This window comes from Pygoscelis adeliae, unplaced genomic scaffold, assembly GCF_000699105.1.
Source record: "Pygoscelis adeliae isolate BGI_AS28 unplaced genomic scaffold, ASM69910v1 Scaffold65, whole genome shotgun sequence".
Classification (NCBI taxonomy): domain Eukaryota; kingdom Metazoa; phylum Chordata; class Aves; order Sphenisciformes; family Spheniscidae; genus Pygoscelis; species Pygoscelis adeliae.
In genome coordinates this window covers 2,489,597-2,511,629 of record NW_008824864.1, presented here as the reverse complement: position 1 = coordinate 2,511,629, position 22,033 = coordinate 2,489,597, and the positions used below count along the sequence as shown (strand labels likewise).

The 22,033-nt window shown below is 36.0% G+C and overlaps 1 protein-coding gene across 3 annotated transcripts in view; it reads left to right on the top strand.

The window, feature by feature from the left end:
- The first annotated feature begins 230 nt into the window (after positions 1 to 230).
- CCDC91 (coiled-coil domain containing 91) overlaps positions 231 to 22,033 on the top strand; it is a 167,056-nt gene continuing 145,253 nt past the window's right edge. For 2 of the 3 annotated variants that reach the window (XM_009324346.1, XM_009324344.1), the window contains exon 1: positions 5,847 to 5,930. The gene's annotated coding sequence lies outside the window, so the exon portion shown is untranslated. Of the gene's footprint in view, positions 284 to 5,846; positions 5,931 to 22,033 lie in introns of those variants that run through there. The other variant, XM_009324345.1, reaches the window with a different exon arrangement.

The window sequence follows — 22,033 nt, the reverse complement described above, 5'->3', positions numbered from 1 at the left end:
GTGGTTGAGCCTGGCTGCAGCGGTTGCTGCAGGTGATGGTCTCTGCGAGGCCTGCCTTCCTCTGCCTGACTCCTCCTCCGTGGCTGCCCCCAGGGCCAGGCCTACCTGCGCTACAGCTACGGCCCACCAGTATTGATATCCGTGTGCTGTGGTGGCTGTTCTTAGTGATGCGACTTAAGGGTTGCTACAAAAGGGGATTTTAAAAGTAGTTTAGAGGAACAACAGGAGCCTTCCTTCCCTGCACCGGAAAATTGATATCCCTGTCAACAGGAAGGAGAGCCTTGTGAGTAGTTCTCTAGCCCAGAGGTTTGGAAATCTTGGCTATGACTTCTCTGCTCCTCTGCTTCTGAGGCCAAACTGTGCATGGCCAAATCTGCAAACATTGTCCAGAATCTTAAGTTGTGGCGAAATACCTCGTCTGATTTTTCAGAGGTGCCTGTGTGCCTAATATCTGTTACTATAAATGGAGTTAGGTGTTGAAGTATTTCTGAAAATACTGAAAATACGTCTGAATCTTACGGCATCTAAAACATTTTCTATAAATCTGGTCTTTAAACATTTTAGGTTTTGAGGCTTCTCATACATGTAATAGGGTTGACTATATCCTCTTAGCACCTGAGCTTAACCTCTGGGATGCTCCTTTGATGAACTCTCTCTGCAGCTTTGGTTCTTCTCAGGAGACTATGGTTTATCTTATAAGCAATTTTCCGTTCCTATCTTAGCAATTCTTCTTGCCTATCAACTGCACATTGTGAATGCATTTCTTGCCATCCTACTGCAGCATTTTAGTGGAGCTTTGGGTAGGTTTTGTCACAGTGCTTGAACACCTGTTTCTGTAGACTCAATTGTTTTTGTTCTCAGCGCTTTCTGGCTGTTCTGCTTTCTCCTGCTCTTCAGATTTTGCTCTTCTGCATACATTTCTTAAACTTATGACTTTGTTCTGAATGCCTCCATATCCATGGCTTGAATGTCTAAGTAACTGTTGGTGCTAGTGTTCTGGTACTTCATTGTTTTTTCTTTGGGGATGTCAGTTTCTGAGTCACTAATATGGGAAGCAGACTGCTGACCATTTTCAAACAGAGTTTGCAGGGTAGACAATGTCTGTTAACAAGTGCAGTAGTGAACTCCATGCTGGTAGGATTTGAAAGAAAAAAGTCACAGCAGTGTTCAAACAGGTAATGCCTGGATGCTCAATGAATAGTAGGTAATCCCAGAGCCTTTTTCAGAACCTCTTTAAGAGATTCTTGAGAATCTGGTGCAAATTTATTTTATGCTATTTTGAAAGGAAGACAATAAAATACAGAAGACTAGGAGAGTAATTTATGTGCTGTGTGCCTCAACATGTCTTCGTGAATGGCTTCATCAGTAATGCCTTCTGCTGTTAGTCTGGGACATCACAGCCTCCACATGCTGATTCCTTCTACCTTAAAGCTGAGATGGTGTTTTACTGCAGATCATCTGAGGAGCTTTGTACACACCAGATTGAGACAGTGGATGTTAAAATAGAGTTTGTAGCCTTTGGACATGCTTTTATCCAAATCTTTATTCTGACCATTGCTATAATTAAGTTTAAGGCTTCCTTCCAGTTTAATTCCAGCTAGAGATACAGATGATTGAAAACTGAGTGTACCTGGTGACGCATTTACATCTGTGATCTTCATACATAAACCTCCGCAAGGATTTTGAGACACATTGATCAGTCAGTGCCTCACTAGAACTCTGAATGCAGTTTAAGTACTTTTGCATTTAATTACGTGCTCCTTGATTGTTTTCTGCATGTCTTTGAACACCGTGGACTGTTAGACCAGCTCCTTCGTGTTTCTTTCCAAGTGACACAACTACTGCCAGAGCTTGGTGAAGAATGTATGTTGTCTAGACAGTGTTAGCTGTTTATGTGGTGTCAGGCTGACGTTCAGGATGATGATAGCTATATAGGTTTGTAGGTGCCAAAATACAATTATGCTATAATGCGTATTGGTGGTCCAGAGGAACAATTGGATTGCAATCTTAAGGGCAATAACTGGCATTCTCCAAATGTTTACAGAACTGCTAAGACATCTAAGTATGGTGTGTATCTGAGCAGTTGGCTTGATTCCTCCTGGCTTACTGAAAACCAACTTCCAGGAAAGCTTGCAACACCGAATGGAAAAAAGTTTGTGGTGTGATGGAAACAAGCTTTTTGTGAATCTTTACATTTAAAGTTCACAATACCTTCTTGCCCATGTTCATTTGAGTCCGTTCAGGTTCACAAGGTGGCTGTTTCAGTCTGCAATGGTCTGATATGCTTGTGTGTTTTGTAGTCTGCTATTGTCCATTTGTGCGGTTTTTGACACTTAAATGCCCTTACAAGAAAGTTCTTTCTGCTTATGTAGAACTAATTTGATCATAATAATGAAGGAAAAAACTCTCGTTAAACCAATCTTAACACTTCTTCAGCTGTATTTTTTTTTTTGTTTAGGGCTTTTTCCCTAGCACACGAGAGGTTTCAGGCTGCAGACAGTGTAAGTGCTGCAGTGTCAGTAAATTTTAAGTCATACAGACTAAATCTGCCTGTAAGTGCATTATGAGTGGTAGATTATCTAAAAAGTGTTGCAAGGTGACTTTCGGACATTGTATCTTAAGATGTTACATTTCACTACTTTGTTACTTTGATAGTTATAAGAATGCATCAGAAATTCAAGGCAGGGGTTGTTTTTCCGTTTTGGTTATCTCATGCTTCTAAAGACTTAAGATCTGTGTGGAAATAACCCTTGCTTGTGTTAGTAAAAGTAAATACCTTAAAACTTAAAATTGGATTTAGCTTTTCTGATAAGGCCTATTGCAACCTTAATCTTCCTTTATCCCTTTGTGTCCCTTAAGCAATGGTACCTGCTCTCCAGACCTGAGTCTCCAGAAGTGGTGCTATTTTTACAGAAAGGAATTAAGTGATTTGTAATTTTCTTAATGTCGAATAACATAGTATCTATACTTTTTTAACGTACAGTAGGATTCATATTCTTTCTTCCTGAAGAGTTTGGGATTGACCGATGTGAAGAAGTTTGCTTTTCTGACGTAGCAGGCTTTTTTCCTTTACATTGTTCAGTTGACAGATTTATTTCTGGAGTAACTGAAATGAATTCTGGGGGTTCTGTCCACTCTTTTGATGAAACCGAGGCTTAAAAATGTAAATTCCATTATAGGGTATGGTTGGAGAAGCAGAATCACATACGCATAAATTTCTTTTTAAGCAATCACAGAGGTCTTTTTGAATTAAAAGAAAGTGAATTAAATTTATTACTTTACATGTATTTGTTTGTTAAAGTGGTGATGAACATTCCTAAAGAGATCTTTAGGGATGGCATTTTTATAGAATTCTTCTGCAGTTTTTCAGCAGCTGGATGTGCCATCTGTCTGCCTTAGTTTGTTTGCATACACGAGGCTAATGTTTCCTGTTGATCACATTTTTACAGATACTGTCTAGTAAACTTTTCAAGCCTTTGAAACAGAGCTAGAGGAATGGACATAACATTTATAAAGGTGTTTTGGATCCTCAGAAAGAAAAATGTTTCTCATGCCTGTATAATGCCTATATAAGAAAAGCAGTTTTTGCTATTTGTCATTAAAATGATCACAATTCAGTTTTTGTATGTCTTTCAGAGAAGAATCTGGAAATGGCTTTAGTTTAAGTAGCTAATTTCAGTCGAAATAAAATATGTCTTCTGTTATATTTGCACAAAGTTCTAAGTTTTAGTTTTAAGAAAATCAAGCATGTCCAAGCTATAGTGCTAACTTCGTAAAAAAAGATCTAAAATCTCAGGCAGTTTATGGAACACTGGCTTTAAAAACCTTCACTTACTGAAAACGATACAGGATTAAATTCTGATTTTTAAGGTTCCCACTAGCAACTCTGATAATAGTTTCAGAATGTAAAGTTTTCACCTATTCAGCACTTTTCTTGATCAAAGAACCAAATTTGAATGTTTTAGCTAACTTTTGTGAATCTCCTTATCTGGTAACATATGGCATCATCATACTCCAATATTAACTAGTCAGGCAGGTTTTCAGGTGCAGTGAAACATAAGTCAGGTCTTGTCCAATTCTTCTACCTGTAGACTCCAGGAATATTGCTCCTCTTATTTTAGTGCAGTCCTTCTGGAAAAGATGGCAGGTTTTTGTGCACATATTGTGCACTAATTTTAGGTGACTATGCAACAATAATGGTTGGGTTTTTTTGTTTGTTTGTTTTAGGAAAAAGTAGTTAAAATAATTATGCTGGTAGCAGGGGTGGTTCCAAATTGTGACTCTTGCTTCTATTCATCTTCCCTTTGGATTATAAGGCTGTAGCAGATACTGTACAGGGCAAAGCAATCTGTACTGGAGAGTAGATTGCTTGTAGTCCATGGAATACAGTTGGAAACTAGCACTAAGGGCTGACAATATTAAAAACTATGTTCTGTGGAAAGAAAGGATATAGGGTGTGCAAGCACAGGTTAAGGTACAAAACATCCAAACCCAAATTCTTCCAGTTGGAAGACTACTAATGTCACGGCTGTAGCCCTAAATCTATTACTAGAGCTGTTGCTTTTACTTCAACAAGGGACTTAAAAAGGGATTTAATGTGATGTGTTATTTCTATAAAAGTAGTTCACAGTGGTATTACCACAGGGAATATCAATGTTTGAGTATGCTTATTGATTGTGTTTCAGTTTTTGTATGTATTGAAGAATTGTACTCCAATTATGATGTATTGCATTCTTAAGAGCTGTTGTGTGACAACACAGCCATGCCAAGGCATTATAGTTTTTTGTTCTGAATAGAAGCAAAAAAAAAAATACAATTTGCAATCATCTGTTTCAAGTGACGATAAATGCGTATGAAAATGCAATGAAAATGTCTTACTTCAATATGAATATTATGAGCTGGAAGGCATGTCCTGTGAGGAGCGGCCAAGGACTCTGGGTTTGTCTAGTTTGGAGGGAAGGAGGCTGAGGGGCGACCTCACTGCTCTCTACAGCTTCCTGAGGAGGGGAAGTGGAGAGGGAGGTGCTGATCTCTTCTCCCTGGGATCCAGTGACAGGATGCATGGGAATGGATCAAAGCTGCATCAGGGGAGGTTCAGAGTGCACACTAGAAAACAATTCTTTACCGAGGGGGCGGTCAAACCCTGGAACAGGCTTCCTAGAGAGGTGGTCAATGCCCCAAGCCTGTCGGTGTTTAAGAGGCATTTGGACAATGCCCTTAATAACATGCTTTAGCTTTTGGTCAGCCCTGAAGTGGTTAGGCAGTTGGACCAGATGATTGTTGTAGATCCCTTCCAACTGAAATATTCTATTCTATGCTGTGAACATCTGGGGAAGAGATGCAGCTCTGGGTGAGGATACTTAATAAATGTGAGCTGAAAGGGATGATAAATATTTGCTCTAAGCTATGGACTTTTCAAGGAAATAACTGCTGTAGACATACTTGCTGTTGCACATGTTCTTTTGGGCACACTGAATGAAGGTAGGAGAAATCTGTAAGAAGGTGAGCGGGTTTAGAGACTCTTCATCTGTTGTTACATACCCAGAATAGGTACCTGTTTTCTGGGAAAAATCTCGTCATTAATCCATGCTGAGGTTGGGGTCCATGTTTCCCTGGTACTATTTGGGGCTTTTCATAATGTCAAGAGGTGTCTCTGTCAGGAGCTACCTCCTGAGCCTGGCTGCAAAGAATTACTGGTACAGTCTGTAAAGGCTATTTTTAAAGTACTGGAAATTGCTCAGGGATTGCCCTGTGCCTTCATTTGGTAAAGTATATTCTTAAAGATTATGGCATGTAGGTGCCTCCTACAAATGAAGAAGTGGGCTCCTGAATTCACTGTGCATATTTACATGAGATATCTTCTGTAATGCTGAAGAAAGCTTAAAGCTTTGGAAATTTCAATGGATAAATGGGGTTTCTTCTGGTTTTAGGTCAGCATTAAAGAGAACGGTAACATCAGGGCAATGTGATTCTGCAGTGTATGATTATATTAACTGATACCGGTTTGATTCAGGCTATATGGTAAAGCATTAGGAAAAATGTAAAGGAGGCAAAATGTTTTGGGTTTTTTTTCCACACAAATTCATTCTGAGATGAGCTGACTCCATTTTAGAAATGGGTTGTGGAGTCCCACAGAGTTAGTAGTTGTTCCCTGAGAGTCTGGTGGATTTCAGTTTTCAGTTTGTTATTGTAGAATTTGTACTTATTGTCGCTGTTTCCACTATGCCTTGTTAATGTTTTTATGTATCATTAATGTTACTAATAATGAATTAATGAAATGTAAAACAAAAAAATTTAAACATTTTATTAGTTTTTAATAAAATGTTTATTTAATTTATTTTTTAACTAAATGTAAAAAAAAATTCAAAAAATGTTTTGCCAATGGACAAACTCATTAAAAGTTACAGGACCACTCATGTTAGAAAGGCTCGGGATACAGACTGTAATTTGCATTTAACAGTCCGTGGAGATACGAGAAAGCATTAGTAGGATCATGTCATCATTGTGCTCGTGCAGGTCCTATTCTGAAAAATAATTAAGGGACTCAAGTCTTTCTAAGAGTCTGTTTTCTAAGTTGATTTTTTTTTTTTGTATTTCTGATGCTCATTGAGTTTTTATGATATGGTTGTGATGAAAATGTTCTCAGTATTTAAAACCAGATAAATGTTACTGCAGAAAGTATAAATATCTCTCTGTCAAATGGAAGTTCTCTTTTATGGAATAGAATGAATAATTTTATATTGCAATTTTGTGCATGTATTATATTCTAAGGTGAGAACAGATTATAATATGATTTTATAATTAGATTTCCAGATTGGGTTGTATCTGTTGCTGAGACAGGTCTTCATCTTCTTGTAGGCATACCTTTTGCCTTGTTTGGTACAGCAGCCCTCATTTGGAATGCCTGGATTTCAGAAAGGCAGTGTTTTTACCTGAGGTCTTTGAAAGTCAGTTTTCATTCCTTTTCCACATTAGATTTGTGATTACTGCGTGAGTAGTAGTAAGAAAATGGAAAGGGTTTGATCTGTGATGTGGTAGGATCTTGCAGCCAATAACAGTCCTGTTTAAAAAAATTATCTTTTGTGTGGTAGGGAAAACTTTCTGTGCTTCACTTCTAGAGGAGTTACAGACTGACTTTAGAGAAGTGTTTTCTAAGACTGTAATGACTTTAGAAAATATTTTCATTGCTGACAGCTTCTTATTTTTTTGTTTAAAGGCAAAATCTGTAAGTGATAATGAACATACAGTTCCTTATTAAAAAAAAAAAAGGCAAAACAGACTATATGCATTCTGATCTGTTAGCACAAACCACTGATATTTATTTGGTGTCCATGTGAAGTTTTCTAAAGTGTTAAAGCTTGTATGTTTTTTACTAAAAATGTTTATAATTACATTCTTAAGGAGTGAGGATAGGGCAGATCAGAATGCCTTGGGGACATAGTGATGGGGGTCCAGAATCTATCACTTCAAAATCAGTGGTGCAAATTCAGTCCAGCTTGTTAGCAGACAAATTATTTTCTGTAAAATGAGCTGGGGAGTTGACCAGGTCATACACACCTATGATTTTCATTTATGTTAAGATCGAACTGCTGCTTGGTCAGTAGCTGTAAGATAAATTTCAGGACTGGCTGTTCAGTGTTCATCATTTTTGGGTTGGGTTTTTGTTGTTGTTTTGTCTTGGGGGGAGCATTATTTGAAGTAGTCACTTCCTTATGGCCAAGGTGTTGGAGTTGGGTACATGTTTAGTTGGGCAGATGTGATATAGCTGCTGGGACTAAGACTGTATTTTTACTGTCTTTTTGTGTATATTTTTGGTGAAGAATGCCAGGCACACCTGATGTAGGACTTAGAATATAGAAGCAACTGAAACTGCTAACAAAGAAAAGGAAGGTGGTGGGAGTTTTTTTGAATGATTTTTTTCAGTAAGATGAAGATCCTATCTTCCCAAACATCCTAAGTTAAGAAGGGAAGAAATACATTGCATAGTCTTCTCTGATCAGAGAAAACTATGAGGACAGTTGGTGCCCTTTTGAAATGTGTTTTATGACTTTCACTCTCTAAGCAGCAGCAGACTTCAGTTTCGGTTAATGCTGGCTACTCTCTTAACCCAATTGTGAAAAGTGAATATAATCCCTACTCCATTTAAATGCAGAGCTAAACAGGTTGCTTAACCTCGCCCTGAAAGTAACTTAACATTTAAAAAACAAACAAATAAAATCCCTTCATCTGAGAAGCAGAAACTAACAACCCATTGCAGCAAATTCATAAACAATTTGAACTCAATTATGAAGGGATTCTCTGTAACAGTATGTTACAAGCCTTAAAATTAGAATTTCATAAGCAATTTTTTGCCTCCTTCCCTGGGGATTATATTAAATTGAAATAATTCAAGATAAAACAGCTTTTGTTCCATTGGTACATTGTTTAGATTTCTATTTTCTACTGGGGTGTAGAGTTAAGGAAAAAGGGGATGTCAGAAAACTAGCCTAATCTTCTGCCTGTGGTTTTGGCTATAATGCCTGAAACATAGGAATCTAAATGCATTCAGTGATAATAGACCTGTTAGGAAAATAACACAAAACAAAACTGCTTTTGGTAGAAATAGGTAACTGTTGACCTAAGCTGGGGGGGGGGGGGGTTTGACATAAAAAAAAAAAATTGAGTGGGTCATCTAACACATTTGTTTACGTATTTTATTTCTCTCCAGCAATTTCCTGATGGTTTGTGCAAGGTACTGTCAATGTCTTTAGTTAATATGTGTCTGTGCTAAGTTAGGCAGCAGATTGTTGTGTCGTTAGGCTGGACAGAGGACATTAGTCAACAGGTAGTATCACTGCTGCAGTTACAACTTTTTTTCTCACGCTCTTCTCCTCTGAGAAGTTTTTCCAAGGAGCAAACTTCTTTTCCATTTTTAGTTCTTTGCATTCAGGCTGAATATGTGGGTATTGTTTTTCTGACTGCTGGCCCCTGCAGTAGAGGAGGGGACTAAAAGGTTGATGATTTAATATGCCTCTGGTTGTGATGGTATCTGCAAAGTATGAGCTGTGAAGAGCAGTATAACTAATTTAAGTTGCTGTGTATCATGCTTTACCATCTACTTCCTACAAGTGTTTGTGTCTGATCACAGTCCATTGACAGGCACATAAAAGCCATGCCTTGCTACAAGAAGTGTAGCTTATATTTAAAAGACACTGTCACTGAGTGATGTATAAAGTTTTTAGGTGTTGACGAGATGAACAGTTCTGATTATGTTTGCTGGAAGACATCCCTTGGTGTAATAGTTGGTGACATTTATATTCAGAATACCATCTAGATCAGAGAAGTTAAGTGAATTTGGATGTTAAGTAAGTGTTATCTGTGAGAATTAATGTGTGTCAGATAGCAGGTAGTAACAGTAATAGATGACACTGATTAATTGGGCTAAGCTGCAGGTAAGAATTGAAGATTCAAAATACAGAACTTCCAAAGGCTTGGGAATGGTTTTGTGATGCTAGGTTGTTGTAGAGAGTTGAGGGACCAAACTAATTTGAACTTCAAATAGGGGACATGTAAATAGTACTTATTCATTGCTAGTCAATTCTTTTCTCTTCCAGGCCAGCAAAAAGGTAGCTTTTTATACAAAGGAAAGTAGTACTGGCTGTGCTTTTCTGTTAATGTTTGTGAAAAACCTGTGAGGCAGTTTGCATCTAGAGGTTATTTAGTGGGTGTGACAATGAGTCCTTAGCTCAGTTTGCAGTGGTAATGGCAAACTTAGTCAGGTTGAGGTACAAAACTGCTAAACCAAAACTGAAGTGCTTTCAATATTGATTTAGAAGTCCATACTAACAATATACTTTTGAAATAGTTTTGGTGTCCACGTAAATATGTATATATGCCCTTGACAAGTAAGGACAAATGCTAAATTCACCCTTAAGCCACTCCTCTTCTGCTTTCCATTAGAGGTCCTATGGAATGGTTTATTTTCAAATGTTTCAGAGCCAAAAAAGTCAGCAGACTACTTATATGCTGTGCTTGTTCTTGATTGTATTTGCTTTAGTTTTTGCTACAGTGTAATTTCTTGCACAGAATTGATTGATTGATTGTTTGGTAAATAAGAAGGTGGTGTTGAACCATGCTGCCAATGCAAGAGCCTGCTTTTAATCAGAAGAATTATTTGGCTGTGAATTAGTTTCGAACACAATAAATTGTAAGGAGAAGAATAAGAAAGAACCATCTTTCATTATTTGAATTACAGTTGAAGTCTTCATAGAATGGGGGACACCAATAAGTACATATAAAAAGTAATTAGGAAAAATACTAATTATAGAGTTTGATCTGTTTGAAACCTGTCATGTAGTACCATGAAAAGATTTTGTTGCTTACAGTGCTTTCTGTACGTGCTCTACATTCTGAAGTTCTGTTAGCTTGTAAATATACTAAATAACTGCTAAATGTACTAAATAATGTACTAAATAATAAGTTCATTCCATGCCTCCTTAAGGTTTTTGAATAAGGTGAATGTAGGTAAAAGCTGTCCGATATTCTGTGTACTGTTGCCAAAACTTGGTCTTGTATTTCTTTACAGTTGAATTTTTCCTCATTAAATACTTTGCTATGACACACTGTTAGAATTGATTTCGCTTATCTTGAGGTGGGGCTTGAGGGAAAGACTGGAATTGCATTACATTGAATTTGTTTTAGTATCCTTTTATGTTAAATACCTAAGTTTTCACTTAAATATCTTTTATTTATTGCAGAACACAGTCCAGTGATTTTTTTTTTAATTTCTGATTAAAAGAGACCAACAGTCCACTTTTGTGTACTAAGCTTACTCTTTTTTCAAAGCTTTAACAACACTTTCCTATGTCACAGTTCTTGAGTTTAGTGTGTGTGTATAGAGAGAAATAAACTAGAAATCCTGTCTCTGAGAATTGGAATTTAGTGTTGTTTTAGATGGAAAACAAAATATTTTAGCATACACTTGCTAGTTAGGCTTTTAAAAGGACTTTCCATGGGGTGCAACTTCTGAAATAATGCGGAGCTTCTAAAGAGGTTTCCATGTGATATACATGCCACAGTCGACTTGCTTTTAGTTTATAAGCTGCTGGAGCAAAAATCAGTATCTTGGCCTGATCGACTATAGATTGAAGAAAAGTTGTACTTAGTTTGAAATGCTGGTTTTCAGTCAAGTCTTGTGGACTGTGATATGTTCTGTTGGTGGGTTCTCAAGTTCTTCTCATATTTCTATCTGTTACATGAGAAACTTTAAACAGTTTGGTTTACTTTTTTTTTTTTTCTTTTTTTTTTCCTGGACAAGTTCTTGCACACTTGATTAGCACTAATATATAGTAACATTGTAAAATGACTGTGGAATGGGTCTCAGAAACTGAATTTAAAACCACTATCGTTTAAAAGTTACAGTCCACTTAAAAATAATTCATACAGAAATTTAATAGGAATTACTGTATGATGAATGGTAAAATAAGATATCGATACTCCAGGATCAGATTAATTTTATTATTAGAAGATGAAAAATAGTTTCTGTTTTAGGATTTTTGTGAATACTTTTTTTCCTAGTTAATCAGTGCTTAAAAAGTGTGTGATACAGCTATCTAACTTTATTGATATTGAAGGTACCTGAGATTTGGTGGAGTTATCCTTATAAATACATGCATGAACTGCCTTTAATGTTTATAAAGAGGCTGGACTTGTCCTTTGTTAGGGTTGAAAGAGCGATATTGGTTCAAGAACGACATTTTCTTTAAAAGGAGAAAAGATAGGAATTAATGTGCTTGAAAATTTCAAAAATAGAGGCAAATTATATTTATTTTTGGAAACTATTAAATTTAAATTGACTGTGTGCCCTGAAGACGTTGGTTGTACATAGATCCTTTTTGTTTTACTATCTGAAAATAAGTGCGTGCTCTCTCTCTTTTTACTCTCTTTACTCTCCCCCCCCTCCCCAGTCGAGCAAAGTTATGAGTTGTTTTGTGTGGTGGTTTTTTTTTTTTTAAATTATAGCAAGCAGAAAATACGTAATATAAATCCTTAATACTTTCAGTGCACGCTTTTAGAAGTAAACCACCTTTGTCATGCATTTGAAAGGGGCCAAGGTAATACTGTTAGAAAATGAACTTATCAGTAAAAAGTTTCAAAATGTTTTTACAAGAGTAAAGATATTGACCTGCTGGATTGCCTTAATGTATTTCAGAGTGTGTTTAAGAAGGATTTTGGAAGTTAGTTTATCCAGTTATTGTGATGTGAACTGTATTAAAGACACATTTTAGTTACATGGATGCATATCAAAGTTCAGTAAAGAATACTGAGTAGTGAGAATGCTCAAAAATAGTTATAAAAAAATTTAAGTCACTTTTTATTATTGCTGATCTACGTGACATATGTAAAACACACACTCAGAAATGAAATTATTATCTTTCTAACATACCTGAATCGTTTTTCTTAAAAAAAGAAAAAAGTTAACAAAGTTGTTGCAAGAACATAACACCTTTTTATTTTAAATGGTCGTCTTCAGGTAGCAGCTATGCTTAAATTGTTCAAATTTCCTCATAGCGTAAAATACAGTGTGATCCGATTACAGTGTCTTAGTTTAAAATTTAAGCAGCTATGCTTAAATTGTTCAAATTTCCTCATAGCGTAAAATACACTGTGATCTGATTACAGTGTCTAGTTTAGAAGTCTAGGTAATAAATAAGAGTTTTTATTTTAAAAAATGAAAATGTATTTAGTTGTATGTCAACATTGGATCCCATGGAAAAATGCACACATCTGTATTTAACCTGGTTAAACTATAAATTACTATGGAACATCTGGAGTTAGTAAAACTGATGAAGGATAGAACACTGACAATATCTTTTTTAAAGCAGGGGCTACTGTATAGTTCTTGCTTATTCATCCAATCCTAGTTCCTCCACTAGGTTTGAATTACAGAACCACATGTTAAATAAAAAAGTGAAGGGAAAGGTGAAAGAAGACCTTTTGCGGAGTTGAATTTAGTTACAGTCTTCTAGCAGACTGTACCTCCCGTTCAGTATCCCAGTGACAGCCATCCAGGCTGCGTTCTGAGCTGCTCTCATTAAATGCACTGGGCTTGAATTTCTTAAAATTATTTTGGCATTTTGGATTAAAAAAAGGATTTGTCTTTGTTATTATTTAGTGAAATGTTTATGATAATAATTTTCCATATAAGTTGTGCACTCAGCAATATTTGTCCAGGGAAAATAGTGGATTGATTATAGAAGTAGCCTAACGTACTACTCATTACGAGTGAAGTTTGTGATTTTTCTGTTAATATTTTTTTTAACAATCTGATATTTTAGAAAATGACTGGATTGGCTGAAGTTGTCCATTCACATAAGTTTTTTTCTTAAAGTCTTTAAAGAAAATTGTAGTAATTACCTGAAACTTTTAATTGTTAAATGCATTGTTTTTATTATTATTGAGTCTAAGTATAGGGTATTAGTGGTTATTGTTCAAATTTTCAAGCTTTTTCTTGCTGACTTTAGTCAAGCAAAACTTGTCTTCATTGGGAATTTTGCTGACTGAAGACTATGTAATTGCCCAGTAATTAATGTAGTGAAAAGATATCACTCTACATGTAGTTTACTCTTTGGAACCTGAATGTTCTGCCTGTTTTCTCAGTGTTGCCAGAAGGGATCACTTCTGCATAGCAATTTTTGGATAAGTTTCAGTAATTCCCTTTAAACTGTGCCGTTTCAAAAGCTATTAAGCTCTGTGAATATATAAGGTCCTTGTTAACTTAAATAATTCCATGAATTCTCAAGTATATTATATACAAGTTCACTACAGTTTGTTACTATTTTGTTCTTGTATATGTATTCTACGTGCATGGTAGTTTTATACCTTAGGATGAATATCTGTTAGGCATGCATTTATTTCCAAGGGCATGCATTTATTTCCAGTTTAACAAAGATCTTGGAGGATATACAAAACTGTGATTTAAAATAAATTACATGGGAGAAAGAACAATTAGTTTCCGTTAGACTGGGAAGATGTGGAGCATTTGTAATTAGGTACACTGCGATGAATGGAGGCTTGTCTGCATATATTGCCTATACTTCACAAACTTTGTGCACCCAATTTATTCTGCATCTTAGCTGTGAAGCAATGTATGTTTTAAGAATTACCTGATTTTTGTGTGTGTGCATGCTAGTGTAATATGGGGGTGGATATCCTTACTCCTCTAATACCACGTTGCTATCAATGCCATCACTGCTGCAAAGAGAAGTACTGTAGAAGGCAGAGGCATTTTGAAGGGGATCGATGTCTGCTTAGTGGCATAGCAGAATATGGGTTTTTTCTATTTCTGGAAGGATCTGCTTGCTAAGCCTTGTTATATGATGATATTTTAACTGCTCATAGAATTGAAGAGAGGTTGTGCAGATCTTGGAAAAGAACATCATTGGGTTTGTTCTTCTAGGGCATGCCTGGCATGGTCCCTGCCTAGCTTTGTAGGCTAGCTAGGGAAGGAGACAAAATTGAATGGATTATAGGATGGGTGGAGAATCTGGCTGGTATCTTGTTGTGTGTTTAGGGGCGGGGGGAGTTTAACTCCTCTTGAATGAGAAATAATTTTTGCTGAATCGTTAACTGATGAGTAATATTCTTGATATGAATGCCCTCATCACATACTTGGTACTTAAATTACCTAAATGTCCTGGTAACTTGCTGGATATGGGACCTCTTAGAAAATGTCTTCCTCGTTCTGAAATGGGCACGGTAGTGCCTACCCACCTTTGTCAAAAGCTTTGGGACTAGACAAGAAGAGCATTCTAGAAATGCGTAGTAGGTATAAAGAATCAACTTGGAGAAAGAAATTATTTTGAAGCATTGTGTCCTGATTGAAAAGAAAAGGACTAGGTGTTGAGCCCTAATCCCATTTTCATTCTGGCCTGCTCTGTGATCTCTGCTCCCAGCTTCCTCATCATATTACGAAGGCATCAATGGCAATCAACTTTTTCCTTGAGAAGTAAATATATTTATCATGATTGCAACAGAGAACATATAATTATGATAATATCCATTTGGTCAAAGGTTATGTGATGAAAGTGTTGTGTTTCATGCTTAGGAGTAGACCAAAAATGAAGAAGAAAAAAGGAAGGATAATGTGCACAGACGTTCTGGCAGCAATGTTTTCTGTTGGAAACCAAATTAGCATTTTCGTTTCACTTGTTCAAGGGTTGGGAGTTGGACAATGTGAAACCTTTCCAGTTTGCTTCGTAAGAGTCATATGAAAACAAATTTAAAATCACATCTTGAGTTGATTCTCCGTTAATTGAACGTTCTCTTTAGGAGAGTACGAAAAATGAAATTCATCTGCTTGGTGTGTGAACAAAAAGTTATCAAGTCATCTTTTCAAGTATTTGTAAGGGGAGAAAAAGGTGCAAAGATGATGCATTCCCCTTTCCATGTGGGAGGGAGTAATGCCTGGTCTTTTCTGCTTCTAACAGTATATCCAGAGCTTGCAAAACAAAGGATTACAAGTTTTTAAAATGACCAGTCATGTTTTATTTCAGTGTTTGGATTAAACTTTCATAGAATCTGAATTTCCAGTAGGTGGGGGTGGAGAGGGGGAAGAATATTATTACAGTTATTTAAGGTGTTCTGTTTTAAGACTAGCAACTGAGGCATGTAAAATCACTAAACTTGAAAATCTGAGACATAATTTTTATTCTTTTTGATAATATCATCTCATGTCAGAGAAATAGATTAATATATTTTTCTTGCTTCAAATTAGTATCGTGTCCCTATGAGAAGTACTGTACTTCCAGGGCTTGGAGGAAGCTGAGGGAAGGAGTTTTATTAATTGGAAAAGTGAGTCTTCCTGTCTATTAGGAGACATACAGTAATAATAAAGGAATGCTATTTATTTTTATTTAGTATAACTGGTATTACATCCTGTTTTGCATAATAGAGTTACTATGTGCTAGTGATTTTTTTTTTATGCATCCATGGTCACCTGTCAGCTTTTCTAACATAAAGATGGAATAATATTCTGTAAACGCTGACGTTTTGTAGCTTTGCAAAGTGTCTATGCACAAGTTAAAGGAAAACAATAACCCTTTCATAATATTTAACTGTCAGGTTTACTGAGCATCCTTTATTTTTTGACCTTTACTATTTTATTTTATTTTTAATTGAGAGAAAAAGCTGTATTTTAACTACATATCAAGGTGATCTACTGAATTTTTAAGCTTTGTTTTTTACATGAAAGATTCTTTTTCTGGTGGAAGTAGTGTTGGTTTTTAGAATCAGATTCACTCAGCACCAAATTTTCCTAGGCAGTGCATCATGCAAAAAATCTAGTATTATCCTGTTTTAAAAAAAAAACCAAACAAACCAAAAACAGAACTTTTTTTTTCTGTAAAGGGTCTTTACAGAAAACATATTCTTTCTTAATATGTAAGGACTTGAGCACTCTTCTCTCTTATTAGCATTAATGACATTTATTTGTACAAGTTACCGCACATCCATATGAGTATATATTCAAAGACTTATGTTTTTGTTTGACACGTCATTAAATTGTTGCTATGATGCTCTAGCTGTTACTAAGATTGTGTCAAACCTTCTATTTTCAGAGATCTAATTCTGTGGCAGAGTTCCCTTGAGGCAGAACTTGGCGGTTTTTACTCTTGGAAAGCTTCTCCCTTCATCATACAGACACCTCTTTCTAAGTTCTATTAAAATACATTAGTGTGATTTGCAAGTAAAAAGAATCAATTGCATTTAGGAATATTGTATATTAACAGAAAAGAATAGAGACGTGGAAGTATTTAAATTGTTAGTCTAAGTTCTTGAAGCTTGCTAATATTTGGAGTGTAAATGCATTTGAAATACCTATGACCCTTCCATTTTACTTTTAAACCCTCTGTTTAAGTGTATCAAACATGGACTATAGAAGACTGCTGTTTGTCCTAGCATTCCCAAACCCTTAACAGTGGATGTTTTGTACCATTAATTTCTTTGCTTCCAAGTAAAAAGATTGTGTTACATGAATAAGCACTTTACAAAAATTAAGCATATAGTTGGAGTGCCCAGTTGCATGTCTGCAACTGATATCCAGCTCTTCTCTTGAGAGAGAAGCACTAAATAGCAAAGCACTGTATCTGTCAAGGCCAAGAGGAAGAGATAGACTGAGACTACTAAAACTGGCTCAAAAAGCCATTCATTCATTATGAAACATTAAACTTTTCTTTTTGAAAAAAGAATTGCTATTTGTAGATGTCTTACCATATTCACAGCCAAATTGTGCAATTTAATGATTTTTAGGGAGGGGTTTGAACAAATTAATGAATTAACTAAGTTTTCTATTACTTCCAGAGAAGAACCATCCCCATGCAATTCTTTTCTTGTCAAGATTTTTTTTTTCTTAACGCTGTTTACCTCAGCCTTCTTCAAGAAACATCTCCGAGGACAGAGATTTATGTAAGACATTTTTTCTTTGAACTCGTGATGAAAATATTTCATTAGGTTTCTGCTACTTTTGTCCATCCTACAACAGTGAAGATTTCTAGAGGTACTCTTTCTCTTTCATGCTTCTCTCTTGAAGTTGGTTCATTTGTCATCAGCAAACCCAATCCTAAAATGATCCCGGACAGATATCGGTAGTTATTAGTACAGTTCAACTGAAGAACAATCTCAAAGGTGGATTCACTTTTTTTACAGCCTCTACTGTGATTCTGGATTTTTAATTTTTTTTAAATTATGCTATTCTGGATAAAACTGAAAGCATTGAATCATAGACCATGCATGAAAGGGACATCTGGGGTTTTCTAGTCCAAACCCCTGCTTTAAAGCAGGTCTGATTAGAGCAGGTGGCTCAGAGCCCTGTCCAGTTGAGTTCTGAATATCTTCAGGGATGAAGAGTCCACAATGTCTGTGGGCAGCCTGTTCCAATATCTGGTCAGAATTTTCACTGTTCCAACTTTTGTCCTATGGCTCTTGTCCTAATCCCTGTGCAACTCTGAGAACAGCCTGGCTTTGTCTTTGAGAGGGCTGTGTCCAATTTTATGGTCACTAGTATAATAAAAATACTTTAAATATGAGAGTTAATTTTTGGCCTACTGTGGTCACTTTTGCTCTGGCATTTGCAGGGCCGTGGGTGTCTGATCTTTGTGAACTAGTTAGCAGATGACAAGTCACACTTTTCTTACCTTTTTTGTAGAATACAAACTAATTTCCAGGGCTTCTGATTATCATTATTCTGAATAAGGGTTACAGAGATTGTTGATCTGGACTTGATGTTGATTAATTATAGATATTGCCTAGCTGAGCATAACAGAAATGTTAATTCCAGTTTAGTTCAAGCTACTTTTTGAGGGTTTTTTGGGGGCGGATGGGGAGAAGGCTTGGTGAGGGGAGAAGTTTTTCCTCCAGAAAGCACAATATGTTTGAGTTGTATCAGCTTTGTCAGACTTCTCACAGCAGTTTATGTACATTTTGTAAAAGTGTGTGGCTTTTGAAGTAAAAAGATATTTGTGATAGCGAAAGTTTATAGAGGGACATTAGAGAAATTTAAAAATTAGTTAACTGTGTGATTCTTTATTTTTATAATGAAACAAAAACTAGGCTTTCCATGTTCTGGTCACAAGAAACCAATTATGGTGAAGATGGAAGACCTTGCAAGGACTTCCTATAAAATCTTGAGTTACTGAAGTTGTTAGAATTAAGTCTTGAAAGTGTCTATAGATTCTGGAGACAAAGAGATAAGCTGAATAGTATGGTAATATGATACTTCTGCTGGAGTTGATATGGTTTTATTTGAACTCATCTTTGAATATCTGGATGAAAAAGTTGGTATTTTCTAAGTGGAAAATTCTTAAAGTTGGGAGAAGCTGACAAAGAATCATGGGCAAAAATGAAAAAAGATCCTCAGACAAGAAGTACATGTGTTACTATAATTACTCATGTCAGTAGGTAGCCCTCTGGAATTAAATCCATATTTGTCATCTTAGAGATTTTTTTTTTTCCTGTCCATAGATCTCAATGTCCTTTTCTCTCTTCTGCCTTTTAATTGAAAATATGTGCTAAAAGTAACACTATGATTCTTGCAAAGTCTTTTCTTCTGAATGATGCTATACTCTGAGTATTTACGGTTACACGTGGAATCCCCATGTGGTCCATGGGTTGTGGTCTGGTATAGAGGCAAAAATGGTACGTGCATGTGGTAGATCTCTACCTCAGGAAATACTCTGAAGTCAACCTCAGCAATTATTTCTGAATCATAAGCAGAGTAGTATTTTAGATGTTGGCCTAGGGTTCGCACCTTTTTGTTGATCTAGGAGAAAGCACTTCTCTCCTAATTTATATTAATTCTTTCCTATACGTAAATGCACACAATGTATTTGGTGATTTTACCTATATGTAGAGTTCAGGAACAATGACTAAAAGTCATGCAGTTTCTATCCAATACTGCACCTTTTTTCCCCCCACTAGTAATTTCTTTTGCTCACAGTCTATATCCTTTTGCTCTTCATCACTCACAGAATACCATTTTAAATTACTTCAGTGCACCATACTTTTTACAAATACATTTCTTAATAGCTTTTCAGAGATCAGATTTCACAGAATATGGTTTTGGTAGTTTTCTGATGTTAGTTTCTTCTAGGATATGTCTAAGGAATTGCCAGTTCTTGAATGCATTTTCCACATAAGGCTGTGGTTTTTTTCTCTCCTATGTCTTAGGTGAATTCGAGAACCAGTACCTGCCTTCTCTGTAGGAGCTATCAGAGCCCCTTTGCTTCTTGTGGGTAAAAATGGAACTCTTCCTTTCTTTTTTGTGAAGCTGTATCTGATCTAGGGAAGTGAAATGGACTTGGCATTTGTACTTAATTGCTTTTTCTTGCTTTAAGCACTGTTTAAAAAAGCCAAAAGTGTATGCTGAAGAAGAGGACCCACAAGTTCTAAAACACAAATTTTTGTGGAATTGATTTTGCGGATTATCTTAATAGCTATTTTTGTGGAATTTCAGAGATTTTTGCTCATATTAGCTCAGTACCTTTCAGATAGAATATGTTTTGTAAAGAATGTTTTTATTTTAATTTCTTTAATAAGGATTATATCCATCTAAAGAAGAAGTTTTGTTGAAAACTTCTTTGTAATCAATTGTAATATAAACAACTACTACTGTAAAATAGGTAATGTTTTGCATCTGCTTGCTTTGTGGCGTTTTTTTTTTAATTAAAAAATTTAGTTGTTGAAAATTTTGCCACCCTTATGAGGCTCAATGATATGCTGTGGTTTGTTGTTCTTCTAAAAATGCTTTTTTAAATAAAAGTGGGAAAGGCAGTTACAGAAGTCTTGCAGATCGCATAAGATGTTCTTGTTACGTGAAACTGATACAAATGCTACAGCTTTTGCTGCTACTGTTTTATTACATACAGCACTGTTACATGTAAGTAGTGTTATTACAAAATTACTCGTGAAGCTAGGTATTAAGTATTATATCATAGGATACAGAATCTTACATGCTTCTTACAGGATCTGGATCTTTTGCTCCAGGGAGTGTCTCCTGAGAAAAGGGCTAAGTGGTAAAAAAAATGTTGTTATTGGTTTTTTTTGGGGGGGAGGTGCTGTGTTTTTGGTTTTGGTGGGTTTGTTTTTTTTTTTTTAATTCTTAAATTCACTGTAGGAATTGATAGAAAAGTTTTAGCTATTGACTTTTATTTTACATATTCTATTTTGTGTAAATCAATCCTTGACTTTTATTGTTATGTTCCTTAATGTGCTGTTCTCGTCTCCAAGCGGATAGATGACAAAGGTGAATTAGAAAAGAAAATTCTCTGGGTATCTGCTCTAGTGTTTACTGCTGTTGCCTTGTTAGATTAGAGTCCTTGCAGATATTCTAAACTTGACTGTATGTGATCTTAAACAGCCTGATATAGTGTCTAAGTGGCCTTGTTTTCAGGTGGGGTTGCATCAGGTGTCCTCCTGAGATGCTTCCGGAATGAAATTTATTCTAAGATTCCTTGAATATGTTCAATTGTATTGGTTTACTTGGGCTGTGGAAAAGAATTAGTTACAAAGGGCCAGACTCGCATTTTTCTTAAAAGTCCCATAGACTTCAGTTGAATCAATTGTAATATAAACAACTACTACTGTAAAATAGGTAATGTTTTGCATCTGCTTGCTTTGTGGTTTTTTTTTTTTAAATTAAAAAAGTATTTTATTTAGTAGGTGTTTATTAAGTCAGTACTGGGATTTAAATGAACCAGCCTTACTTCCCAGGAGAAAATTGCTGTGATGTGTTCCGTGTTGTTGTCTTTTTCTTTTTCCCCACAACCTTGAAGTCTCTTCCTTTAATATGTGATTGGGCATGCTTCTGTTGTGTGTTCAAATACAGCTGCTAACTGCCGTATTATTGTGCCTTTCATTATGGAGCTGATACGCATACTGCTTCATGGTGGTGTGGATTTCCTACATGACCCATTATATGACTAAATACACACTGTAACATGGAGAACACTGGCATTTTGGTGATGCCTGATTTTCACTGTCTCATGATAGGGGTAGGGCATACAGCCCTTGAACAACTTTGTGTGGGGTAGTATTGTCTGAGCGAAAGATGAAAGGGCAGTTGTTTGCGTGAGGAAGTGAAAGATGAAAGGGCAGTTGTTTGAGTGAGGAAGCGAAATACTCTTGTTTCAGTTTCAGCCTTGCGTCTTAGATGTTACAGGTTCTCAGTCCCCTCTTCTAACCACCTTCTTTAACAACTGGCATGTACAGACAGACATGAGTTTGTATGCCTACAGGGATTTAGATGCTCTGCTTCAAGAAAAAAAAAAAAAAATCGTAGGCTTTCTTTTTCTAAGGTAGTATGAAATCAAAGTTTGCATCTCTCTATATTGAGAGATGTGGATGCTGTATGCATTTGGCAACAGTTCACTGGTTTGAATAATATTCTTAAAATAAAAATCTTAAAATTTTGAAGCTGTATTTGCCTTATATTGTGGTTAAAAATGACTTACCCCCCCCCCCAAACAACCTAAACCAAAAATTGAGAACCATAAACCCCCTC